Source organism: Cetorhinus maximus, chromosome 9 (genome assembly GCF_964194155.1).
Source record: "Cetorhinus maximus chromosome 9, sCetMax3.hap1.1, whole genome shotgun sequence".
Taxonomy (NCBI): domain Eukaryota; kingdom Metazoa; phylum Chordata; class Chondrichthyes; order Lamniformes; family Cetorhinidae; genus Cetorhinus; species Cetorhinus maximus.
Window position 1 is genome coordinate 93,464,151 of NC_135887.1, and position 11,376 is coordinate 93,475,526.

Sequence of the window (11,376 nt, forward strand, 5' to 3'; positions counted from 1 at the left end):
TGAGATTCACAACCAGATCCCTCTGCATCTCAGAGCTCTGCAATCTCTCACTCTTTAGAGAATACGCCTCTTTTTTATTTGTCTTGCCAAAATGGACAACCTCACATTTCCTACATTATACTCCATTTGCAAGATCGTCACCCCCTCAGCTAACCTATCCATGTCCTTTTATAGCATCCTTATGTCCACTTCACAACTTTCTTTCCTGCCTACCTTTATGTCACCAGCAAATTTAGCAACCATACGATCCATCCCTTCATCCAAATCATTTATCTAAACTGTAAAAAGTTGAGGCCCCAGCACTGATCCCTGTGGCACACCACTCATCACATCTTGCCAACCAGAAAAAGACCCATTTATGCGTACTCACTGTTCACTGTTAGCTAGCCAATCTTGTATCCATGCTGATATGTTACCTCCTACACCATGAGCTTTTATTTTCCGCAATAACCTTTGAGGTACCTTATCAAATGCCTTCTGAAAATCTAAGTACAGTACATCCACCAGTTCCCCTTTATCCACAGCGTATGTTACTTCCTCAAAGAACTCCAATAAATTGGTTAAACATGATTTCCTTTTCAAAAAAACCATGTTGGCACTCCCTGGTTACCTTGAATTTATCTAAGCGCCCTGTAATAATGGCTTCTAACATTTTCTCTATGACAGATGTTTAAGCTAACTGGCCTATAGTTCCCTGCTTTCTGTCTCCCTTCCTCTTTGAATAAAAAAGTTACATTCACAATTTTCCAATCTAATGGAACCTTCCCGGAATCTAGTGAATTTTAGAAAATTAAAACTCAATGCACCAACTTTCTCACTAACCACTTCTTTTCAGACACTAGAAAAAAAAGAAAGGCACCCACCAGTCCTCATGATACGGGTTGTGAGTCCATCTAGTAAGCATCTACTTAAACATTTTTTTTTGAAAAATATACTTTATTCATAAAATATCTGGAAGAACATTCCAAATCATTTCAAAATCACAATCACAAAAGTACAATCAGATTCAACTTTTACACATGGATCACAAGGTGCATCAATACAATCAATGAATATTACAATCATTTCAATATGGTCAATGCAGACAATCAGACAATGGTATTGGAGTTATCAACATACATCATGTTGCACTCTGAGGTGTTTCAATACAATTATAATACAATTAGTATTCACTGCATACATTCATTTTGAGCTGTACAGCCCAAGGGGCTCTCAACAGTTCCCAGCCCCTCGGTGCACTGTGGCAGAAAGGTCTTAGACAGCGACCTTTCCCCATTGCGCCTTTGCGGCGGCTGACCCAAGCTTTAGTGCGTCCCTCAGTACGTAGTCCTGGACCTTGGAATGTGCTAGTCTCCAACACTCGGTCGGGGACAACTCTTTGCGCTGGAAGACCAACAAGTTTCGGGCAAACCAAAGAGTGTCTTTCACCGAGTTGATGATCCTCCAGCTGCAGTTGATGTTTGTCTCGGTGTGTGTCCCTGGGAACAGCCCGTAGAACACAGAGTCCTGTGTCACAGAACTGCTCGGGATGAACCTCGACAGAAACCACTGCATCTCTCTCCAGGCCTTCTTTGCAAAGGCACAATCCACAAGGAGGTGAACAACGGTCTCTTCCCCACCACAGCCACCTCGAGGGCAACGTGCAGAGGGGGTGAGACTCCTGGCGTGTTGGAAGGATCTGACGGGGAGGGCCTTTCTCACCACCAGCCAAGCTACGTCTTGGTGCTTGTTGGAAAGTTCTGGCAATGAGGCATTCTGCCAACTGACTTTGAGAGTCTGCTCGGGGAACCAGCCCACAGGATCCACCCTCTCCTTTTCCCTCAGGGCCTCTAAGACGTTACGTGCCGACCACTGCCTGATGGACTTGTGGTCAAAGGTGTTTCTCTGCATAAATTTTTCCACGAGGGACAGGTGGTACGGCACGGTCCAACTACTTGGAGCGTTCCGCGACAGCGTGGTCAGACCCATCCTTCGCAACACTGGGGACAGGTAGAACCTCAGCACGTAGTGACACTTGGTGTTTGTGTACCAAGGGTCTTCACACAGCTTGATGCAGCCACACACAAAGGTGGCCATCAGTATGAGGGCGATGTTGGCCACGTTTTTTCCCCCTTTATCTAGAGGCTTGTACATCGCGTCCCTGCGGACACGATATATTTTTGACCTCCAGATAAAGCGAAAGATGGCTCGGGTGATCGCCATCGCGCAGGAGTGTGGAATGGGCCAGACCTGCGCCACGTACAGCAACAGCGAGAGTGCCTCACACCTGATGACCAAGTTCTTACCCGCAATGGAGAGAGAGCATCGCTCCCACATGCCCAGTTTCCTTTTCACCATAGACACTTGCTCCTTCCAGTTTCTAACGCATGCCCTGGTCCCTCCGAACCATATCCCCAGCACCTTCAGGCCGTCAGCCCTGATGGTGAAGGGGACAAAGGATCAGTCAGCTCAGTTCCTAAAGAACGGCCTCACTCTTCCCACGATTTACCTTGGCTCCCGAAGCCAGTTCGAACTGGTCGCAGATGTGGATCAGTCTGCACACCGACAGCCAATCCAAGCAGAAGACGGCGACATTGTCCACGTAAAGGGAGGCTTTGACCCAAGTGCCTCCACTGCCTGGGATTGTCACTCCCCTTATGCCCGGATCCTTCCTGATGGACTCAGCAAAGGGTTCTATGCCACACACAAACAGGACAGGGGGGAGAGGGCAGCCCTGCCTGACTCCAGATTTAATAGGAAAGTTATCTGATTCCCACCCATTGATTGAGACTGCGCTATTGATGTTAGTGTAGAGCAGTTGGATCCGATTGCGAATTCCCTCCCCAAGCCCCATTTTGGAGAGCACATCCACCATGTAGGTGTGTGATATTTTGTCAAAGGCCTTCTTCTGATCCAGGCTGATGAGGCAGGTGTCCACACCCCTGTCCTGCACATAGGCAATCGTATCCCTGAGCAGTGCGAGGCTGTCAGTGATCTTCCTGCCTGGCACAGTGCAGGTCTGGTCAGGGTGGATCACCAATTCCAAAGCGGACTTGACCCGATTGCCGATGACCTTGGACAGAATCTTATAGTCCACATTCAACAGTAGATGAGGGTGATGATGCCTTTCCTCATGGATTCTGACATGCTGGCAGCCAGAAGCATACTCTCGTACACTTCTAGCAGGTCTGGGCCGATCCAGTCCCACAGAGCCAAATACAACTCCGCCGGCAAGCTGTCGCTTCCGGGAGTTTTACTCTTCTCAAAGGACTCAAGGGCCTTAGTCAGTTCGTCAGGAGTTAACGGTTTGTCCAGGCTCTCCCGTTTACTGTCGTCTAAGACCTCCGTGATAGAGGACAGGATGGACTGGGAGGCCATGCTGTCTGTGGGCTTCACGTCACACAATCCGGCATAAAAGGATTTGCTGATCCTCAAAATGTCGGACTGCGATGACTTTACTGAGCCGTCTTCTTCCTTCAGGCTGCTGATCCCAGAGCTCTCTCTGCGTACCTTTTGGAAGAAGAAACGTGAGCACGTCTCATCCTGCTCCACGGAGCGGACTCTGGACCGGAAGATGATCTTAGAGGCCTCCGAGGCAGAGAGCGAGGCTTGCTGGCTCTTCACCTCTTGGAGTTCCTCCTTGACATCGACCCCCATCAACTGCAGCCGGAGCAGATTCTGTATGTTTTTCTGGAGTCGGGACATTCCCCCACCTCCCCCAACCTCCCCCCACCTCCCCCCTCCCCACCCCACCCCTCCCCACTCTCCCACCACCTCCCCCCACCTCCCCCCTCCCCACCCCACCCCTCCCCCTCTTCCTCGTCCCCCCTCCCCCTGCTCTTCCTCCCTTCTTCCCCCTCACTATTCTTTCCCCCACTTCTTGCCCCCTCCCTCTCCCTCTCCCTGTCACCTCCCCTCCGCCCTTCTTCCATACCCTCCCCCATCATCCCGCTCATCCCCATCCCCCTCCCTCCACCCCTTCTTCCCCTCCCGCTCTTCCCCCATTCCCCCTTCTCCCCTCCTCCTCTTCTTACCCCGCTCTTCTCCCTCCTTCCTCCCCTCTCTTTTCCTCCCATTCCACCTTCCACCATCCCCCCTTCTTCCCCCTCCCCCCTCTTCAACCCCCTTCTTCCCCCCCCCTCCTCTTCTTCCCCACAATTCTCCCCCCTTTCTTGTCCCCCCCACTCTTCTTCCCCCCCTTCAGCCCTCTTCTTTCCCCCCTCTTCTTCTCTCCCCTCTTCTTCCCTCCACCCCTCTGTTTAGCTTTGCTCGGCTCCGTTTGGCTCTGCCAGGCGCGGTTTGGCTCTCTTTGGCTCTGTTTGGCTCTGCCTGGCTCGGTTTGGCTCTGTTTGGCTCTCCCAGTCTCTGTTTGGCTCTGTTTGGCTCTGCCAGGTTCTACTTGGTTCTGTTTGGCTCTGCCAGGACCTGTTAAGGTCTGTTTCGAACTGCCAGGCTCTGTTTGGCTCTGTTTTTCTTGGCCAGGCTCTGTTTGACTCTGCCTGGCTCGGTTTGGCTCTGTTTGGCTCTCCCAGTCTCTGTTTGGCTCTGTTAGGCTCTGTTTGGCGCTGCCAGGCTCTGCCTGGCTCTGTTTGGCTCTGTTTGGATCTGTATGGCTCTATTTAGCTTTGTTTGGCTTTGCCAGGCTCTGCTTGGCTCTGTTTGGCTCTGCCAGGTTCTGCTTGGTTCTGTTTGGCTCTGCCAGGACCTGTTAAAGTCTGTTTCGAACTGCCAGGCTCTGTTTGGATCTGATTGACTCTGCCAGCCTCTGTTTTGCTCTGCCAGGCTCTGCTTGGCTCTCCCAGTCTCTGTTTGACTCTGTTTGGCTTTGCCAGGCTCTGCTTAACTCTGCCAGGCTCTGTTTGGATCTGATTGACTCTGCCAGCCTCTGTTTTGCTCTGCCAGGCTCTGCTTGGCTCTCCCAGTCTCTGTTTGACTCTGTTTGGCTTTGCCAGGCTCTGCTTGGCTCTGTTTGGCTCTGTTTGGCTCTGCCAGGCTCTGTTTGGCTCTGCCAGGCTCTGGCCGGATCTGTTTGGCTCTGATTGGCTCCGCCAGGATCCATTTGGCTCTGTCAGGCTTTGTTTGGCTGTTTGGCTCTGGCAGTCTCTGTTTGGCTCTGTTTAGCTCTGCAAGGTTCTGCTTTGCTCTTTATGGATCTGTTTGGCTCTGCCAGGCTCGGTTTGGCTCTGTTTGGCTCTGCAAGGCCCTGTTTGTCTTGGTTTGGCTCAGCCAGGCTCTGTTTGGCTCTGCTTTGCTCAGTTTGGCTCTGCCAGTCTCTGTTTGGCTGTGCTTGGCTCTGTTTGGTTCTGCCAGACACTGTTTGGCTCTGTTTGGACCTTTTAGGCTTGCTTTGGCACTGTTTGGTTCTGTTGGGCTGTGTTTGGCTGTGTTTGGCTCTATTTGCCTCTGATTGGTTCCGCCAGGCTCTGTTTGACTCTGCCACCCTCTGTTTTGCTCTGCCAGGCTCTGTTTGGCTCTGTCACACTCTGTTTGGTTCTGCCAGTTTATGTTTGTCTCTGTTTGGCTCTGTTTCACTCTGTTTGATTCTGTTTGGCTCTGCTTGGCTTTGCCAAGCTCTGTTTGGCTCTGCCAGGCTCCGCCAGGATCTGTTTGGCTCTGCCAGGCTCTGTTTGGCTCTGCTTGGCTTTGCCAGGCACTACTTGGCTCTGTTTGGCACTGCAAGGCTCTGTTTGACTCTGCCAGTCTCTGTTTTGCTCCGCTTGGCTCTGCCAGGCACTGTTTAGCTCCGTTTGGTTCTGTTTAGCTCTGTCAGGCTCTGTATTGGCTCTGCCTAGCTATGTCTGGCTCTGGCAGCATCTGTTTGGCTCAGTCTGGCTCTGCCAGGTTCTGCTTGGCTCTTTTTGGCTCTGTGTGGCTCCTTTTGGCTCTGTTTGGCCCTGGTTCTATTTTGCACTGTTTGGCTATGGTTGGCTCTGCAAGTCTTTGTTTGTCTCTGATTGGCTCCGGCAAGCTCTGTTTGGCCCTTCTTGGCTCTTTTTGGCTCTGCCAAGCTCAGTTTGGCTTTGTTTGGCTCTGCCAGGCTATGTTTGGCTCTGCCACGCTCTGTTTGGTTCTGCCAGTTTATGTTTGTACTTGTTTGGCTCTGTTCCACTCTGTTTGACTCTGTTTGCTCTGCTTGGCTCTGCCCGGCTCTTTTTGGCTCTGTTTGGCTCTGCCAGGCTCCGCCAGGATCCGTTTGGCTCTGTTTGGCTCTGCCAGGCTCTGTTTGGCTCTGCAAGGTTCTGCTTTGCTCTTTTTGGATCTGTTTGGCTATGTTTGGCTCTGCAAGGCCCTGTCTGTCTCTGTTTGGCACCACCAGACTCTGTTTGGCTCTGCCGGGCTCTGTTTGGCTCTTTTTGGCACTGTTTGTCTCTGCCAGTGTCGGTTTAGCTGTTTGGCTCTGCCTGGTTCTGTTTGGCTCTGCCAGGCATGGTTTGGCTCTGTATGGCTCTGTTTGGACCTTTTAGGCTCGGTATAGTGCTGTTTGGCTCTGTTTGTCACTGTCAGGCTCTGTTAGGCTCTGCTTGTGTCTGATTGGCTCCATTTGGCACTGTTTGGTTCTGTTTGGCTTTGCTTGGCTCTGTTTGGCTCTGCCAGGCGCCGTTTGCCTCTATTTGGCTCTATATGGCTCTGCCAGGATCCGTTTGGCTCTTTTTGACTCAGTTCGGCTCTGTGTGGCTCCTTTTGGCTCTGTTTGGACCTGCCAGGTTCTGTTTTGCGTTGTTTGGCCATGGTTGGCTCTGCAAGTCTTTGTTTGTCTCTGATTGGCTCCAGCAAGCTCTGTTTGGCCCTTCTTGACTCTGCCAGGCTCTGTTAGGCTCTGTTTGGCTCTTTTTCGCTCTGTTTGGCTCTGCCAAGCTCGATTTGGCTTTGTTTGGCTCTGCCAGGCTCTGTTGGGCTGTGCTAGGCTGTGCTTGGTTCTCTTTGGCTCTATTTGGCTCTGTTTGGTTCTGGCAGGCACTGTTACGCTCTGTTTGGCTCTGTTTGGATTTGTATGGCTTTGTTTGGATCTGTTTGGCTCGGTCTGGCACTGTTTGGTCCTGCATGGCTCTGGTTGTCTCTGTCAGGCTCTGTTTGACACTGCCAGGCTCTGCTTGGCTTTGTTTGGCTTGCCAGGCTCTCTTTTGCCCTGCAAGGCTCTGTTTGGCTCTTTTTGGCTCAGCCAGGACAAGTTTTGCTCTGCCTGGCTATATTTGGCTCTGTTTGACAATGCCACACTCTGTTTGGCTCTGCCAGGTTATGTTTTTCTCTTTTTAGCTCTGTTTCACTCTGTTTGGCTCTGCCAGGCAGTCTTTTGCTCTGTTTGGCTGTTTGGCTCTGCCAGGCTCTGTTTGGCTCTGCCAGGCTCTGCGAGGCTCTGCGAGGCTCTGCGAGGCTCTGTTTGGCTCTGTATGGCTTTGTTTGGCTTGGTTTGGCATGTTTGATCCTGTATGGCTCTGCTTGTCTCTGTCAGGCTCTGTTAGGCTCTGCTTGGCACTGTTTGGCTCTGCAAGGCTCGGTTTGGCTCTGCCGGGCTCTGTTTGGCTCTGCCAGGTTATGTTTGTCTCCGTCTGTCTCTGTTTGGGTCTGCCTGGCACTCTGTGGCTCTGTTTGGCTTTGCCAGACTCTGTTTGGCACTGCCAGTCTCTGCCAGGCTCTGTTTGGCACTGCCAGGCTCTGTTTGGCACTGCCAGGCTCTGATTGGCCCTGCCAAGCTCTTCCCAGCTCTTTTTCGCTCAGTTTGGCTCTTTTTGGCTCTGCCAGGCTCTGATTGGCTCTGTTTGGCTGTGCCAAGCTGTGTTTGGCTCTGTTTGGCGCTGCCAGGTTATGTTTTTCTCTGTTTGGCTCGGTTTGGCTCTGCTTTGCTCTCCTTGGCTCTGTTTGGATCTGTTTGGCATTGCCAGGCTCTGTTTGAGTCTGCCAGCATCGGTTTGACTCTGTTTGGCTCTGGCAGTTTCTGGCAGGCTCTGTTTGGCTCTGTGTGGCTCTGTTTGGCTGTGCCGAGCTCTGTTTGGCTTTGGTTGGCTCTACGGGGCACTGTTTGGCTCTGTTTGACTCTGCTTGGTACTGCCATGCTCTGTTTGGCTCTTTTATGGCTCTGCCAGGCTCTTTTTGGCTCTGTTTGGCTTTGCCAGGCTCTATTTGTCTCTGCCAAGAGCTGTCTAGCCATGTTAGGTTCTGTTTGGCTCACCAGCCTCTGTTTGGCTCTGCCAAGCTCCGTTTTTATCTCTTTGGCTCTGTTTCGGTCTGCCAGTCTCTGTTTGTCTCTGCCAGGCTCTGTTAGCTTTTGTTTGGCTCTGCCAGGCTCTGTATGGTTGTGTTTGGTTCTGTTTGGCTCTGTCTGTCTCTGCCAGGTGTGGTTTGGCCCGGTATGTCTCTGCCAGGTGTTGTTTGGCTGTTTTGCTCTGCTTAACTGTGTATGGCTCTGCTTGTATCTGTTCGGCTCTTTTTAGCTCTGTTTGGCTCTGATTGGCCGTGCTTGTCTGTTCCTGGCTCTGTTTGGCTCTGCCAGGCTCTTTTTGACTCTGTTTGGCTCTGCCAGTCTCTTTTTGGCTCTGCGTGGCTCTGCCAGGCTCTGTTTGGCTATGCCTGGCTCTATCAGTCTCTGTTTGGCTCTGTTCGGCACTGCTTGGTTCTGACAGGCTCCGATTGGCTCTGCCTGGCTCTGCTTGGTTCTGTTTGGCTCTGCCAGGCTCTGATTAACTCTGCCATGCTCTGTTTGTCTCTGCCAGGCACTGTTTGGCTCTGTTAGTTTCTGTTTAGCTCTGCCAACCTCTGTTGGCACTGTTTGGCTCTGCCAGGCTCTGTATAGCTCTGCTTGGCTCTGCTGAGCTCTGTCTGGCTCTGCCAGAATCTGTTTGTCTCTGCTTGGCTTTGCCAGGTTCAGTTTGGCACTGTTTGGCTCTGTTTTGCTCTGGTTGTCTCTGCCAGACTCTGCTTGGCTCTGTTTGGTTCTGCTTGGCTCTTTTTGGCTCTGCTTGTGTCTGATTGGCTCTATTTGGCACTGTTTGGTTCTGTTTGGCTTTGCCAGGCTCTGTTGGGCTTTGTCTGGCCCTCTTTGGCTGTGCCAGTTTCTGTTTGGCCCTGTTTGGCTCTGCCAGGCACTCATTGGCTCTGCCATGCTCTGCCTGGCTCTGTCAAGCTCTGTTTGGCTCTGCCAGACACTTCCAGGCTATGTTTGGCTCTGCCAGGCTATGTTTTGCTCTGCCAGGCTATATTTGGCTCTGTTTGGCTCTGCCACGCTCTGTTTTGCTCTGCCAGGTTATGTTTTTCTCTGTTTGGCTCTGTTTCACTCTGTTTGGCTCTGCTTGGCTTTGCCAGGCTCTGCTTGGTTCTCTTTGGCACAGTTTAGCTCTGTTTGGCTCTGCCAGGCTCTGTTTGGCACTGCCAGTCTCTCTTTGGCTCCACCAGGTTCTGCCCAGCTCTGCTTGACTCTGTTTGGCTCTGACAGGCTCTGTTTGGCTCTACCAGGCTCTGTTTGGCTCTGTATGGCTTTGTTTGGATCTGTTTGGCTTTGTTTGGTGCTGTTTAGTCCTGTATGGCTCTGTTTGTCTCTGTCAGGCTCTGCTAGGCTCTGTTTGGCACTGTTTGGCACTGTTTGGCTCTGTTAGGCTCTGTTTGGTTTGCCAGGCTTTGTTTTGCCCAGCAAGGCTCTGTTTGGCTCTGTTTGGCACTGCCACGCTCTGTTTGGCTCTGCCAGGTTATGTTTTTCTCTGTTTGGCTGTTTGGTTCTGCTAGGCACTTGTTTGGCTCTGCTGGCTTTGCGAGGCTCTGCCAGGACCTGTGAGGCTCTGTTTGGCTCTGCCAGGCTCTGTCTGGCTCTGTTTGGCTACTTTTGGCTCTGCCCGGCTCTGTTTGGATCTGCTTGGCTCTGCCAGGCTCTGTTTGGCTCTGCCAGGTTATGTTTGTCTCCGTCTGTCTCTGTTTAGCTCTGTTTGGGTCTGCTTGGCACTCTGTGGCTCTGTTTGGCTCTGCCGGATCTGTTTGCCTCCTTTTGGCTCAGCCTGGCTCTGCCAGTCTCTGTTTGGCTCTGCCAGTCTCTGTTTGGCTCTGCCAGTCTCTGTTTCGCTCTGTTTGGCTCGGCCAGGCTGTTTGGCTCTGTTAGTCTCTTTTTGGATCTGCCAGTCTATGTTTGGCTCTGTGTGGCCCTATTTGGATCCCCCTCCCCTACCCCCATCTTACCCCTCCCCTCCCCCATTCTTCGCCCCCTCCCCTCTCCTTCATCCCCCCTCCTTCTTCCCTCCCTCCCTCACCTCCCTCCTTCCTTCCTCACTCCCCTCCCCCTCCTTCCCTCCCCCCTCCCCTCACCCCCTTCATCCCTCCCCCCCACTCCTTCCCCTCCCTCTCCCCTCCACCCTTCTTCACCCCCACCCCTCCCCCCTTCTTCCCCCTCCCCTTCTATCTGCTTCCCCCACAACCTCCCCTCCCCCTCCTCTCCACTCCCCCTTCTTCCCATCTCCTCTCCCCCATTCTTCAACGCTCCCCTCCCCCTCCCCCCTCTGCCCTCCCGCCCCCCTCCTCTCCCCTCCCCACTCTTCCCCTTCCCCCTCCCCTCCCCCCTCTTCTCACCCCTTCCCTCCCCATCTTCCCCCCACTCCTCTCCCTCATTCTCTCCCCTCCATCCCCTTCCCACCCCTACCCCCTCTCTTCCTCCTGCCTCCCCTTCCTGTCTTACCCCTTCCCTCGCCCCTTGTCGCCCTTCCCTCCCCTCTTCTCCCCACCTCTCCCCTCCCCTCTTCTTCCCCCACCCCTCTCCGTTTCTTCCCCCCTTCTACCGTGCCTCCCCTCTTCTTTCCTCCCCCGCTCCCCTCCCCCTTCTGCCGCCATCCCCTTCTTCCCCCACTTCCATCCTCACTTTTCCCCCTCCCCCTTCTTCACCCCTCTCGCCTCCCCCCTCTTTCCCACACCACTCCACTCCTGCTTCACACCCTCTCCCTTCTTCGCCACCGCCTCCCCTACTTCCCCTGCCCTCATTCATCCCCCTCCCCTCCCCCTTCTTCCCTCCCTTTCCCCTTCTTCCCCCATGCCTCCCCTCCCCCTCTTCCCCCTCCCCTCCCCTCTTCTTCCCCTTCCCCACCCCCCTTCTTCGCCCCCTCTCCCTTCTTCCCCCTTCTTCCTCTTCCTCCCTCACCTCCCCCTTCTTCCCCGCCTCCCCTCCCCCTTCTTCTCCACCTCCCCTCCCCCTTCTTCCCCCTCCCCTCCCTCGCTACCCTCCCCCACCTCCCCTCCTTCCCTCTCCCCCTCACCTCACCCACTTCTTCCCTCCCCTTCCACTCCCACCTTTTTCGATCCCCAACCACTCCCTCCCCTCCCACCTTTTTCCCTCCCCACTCCCTTCCCCACCCTTACACCCTACTTCCCGACGCCCTGTCTTTCCCCCCCGCCCCCCCTTCTTCACCAACCATCTTCCCCCCTTCTCGC

At 53.4% G+C, this 11,376-nt stretch overlaps 1 protein-coding gene across 1 annotated transcript in view; it reads right to left on the reverse strand.

The window, feature by feature from the left end:
- Positions 1 to 11,376, reverse strand: part of syt8 (synaptotagmin VIII) — a 351,409-nt gene that overhangs the window by 123,680 nt on the left and 216,353 nt on the right. The gene's annotated exons all lie outside the window — the stretch shown is intronic.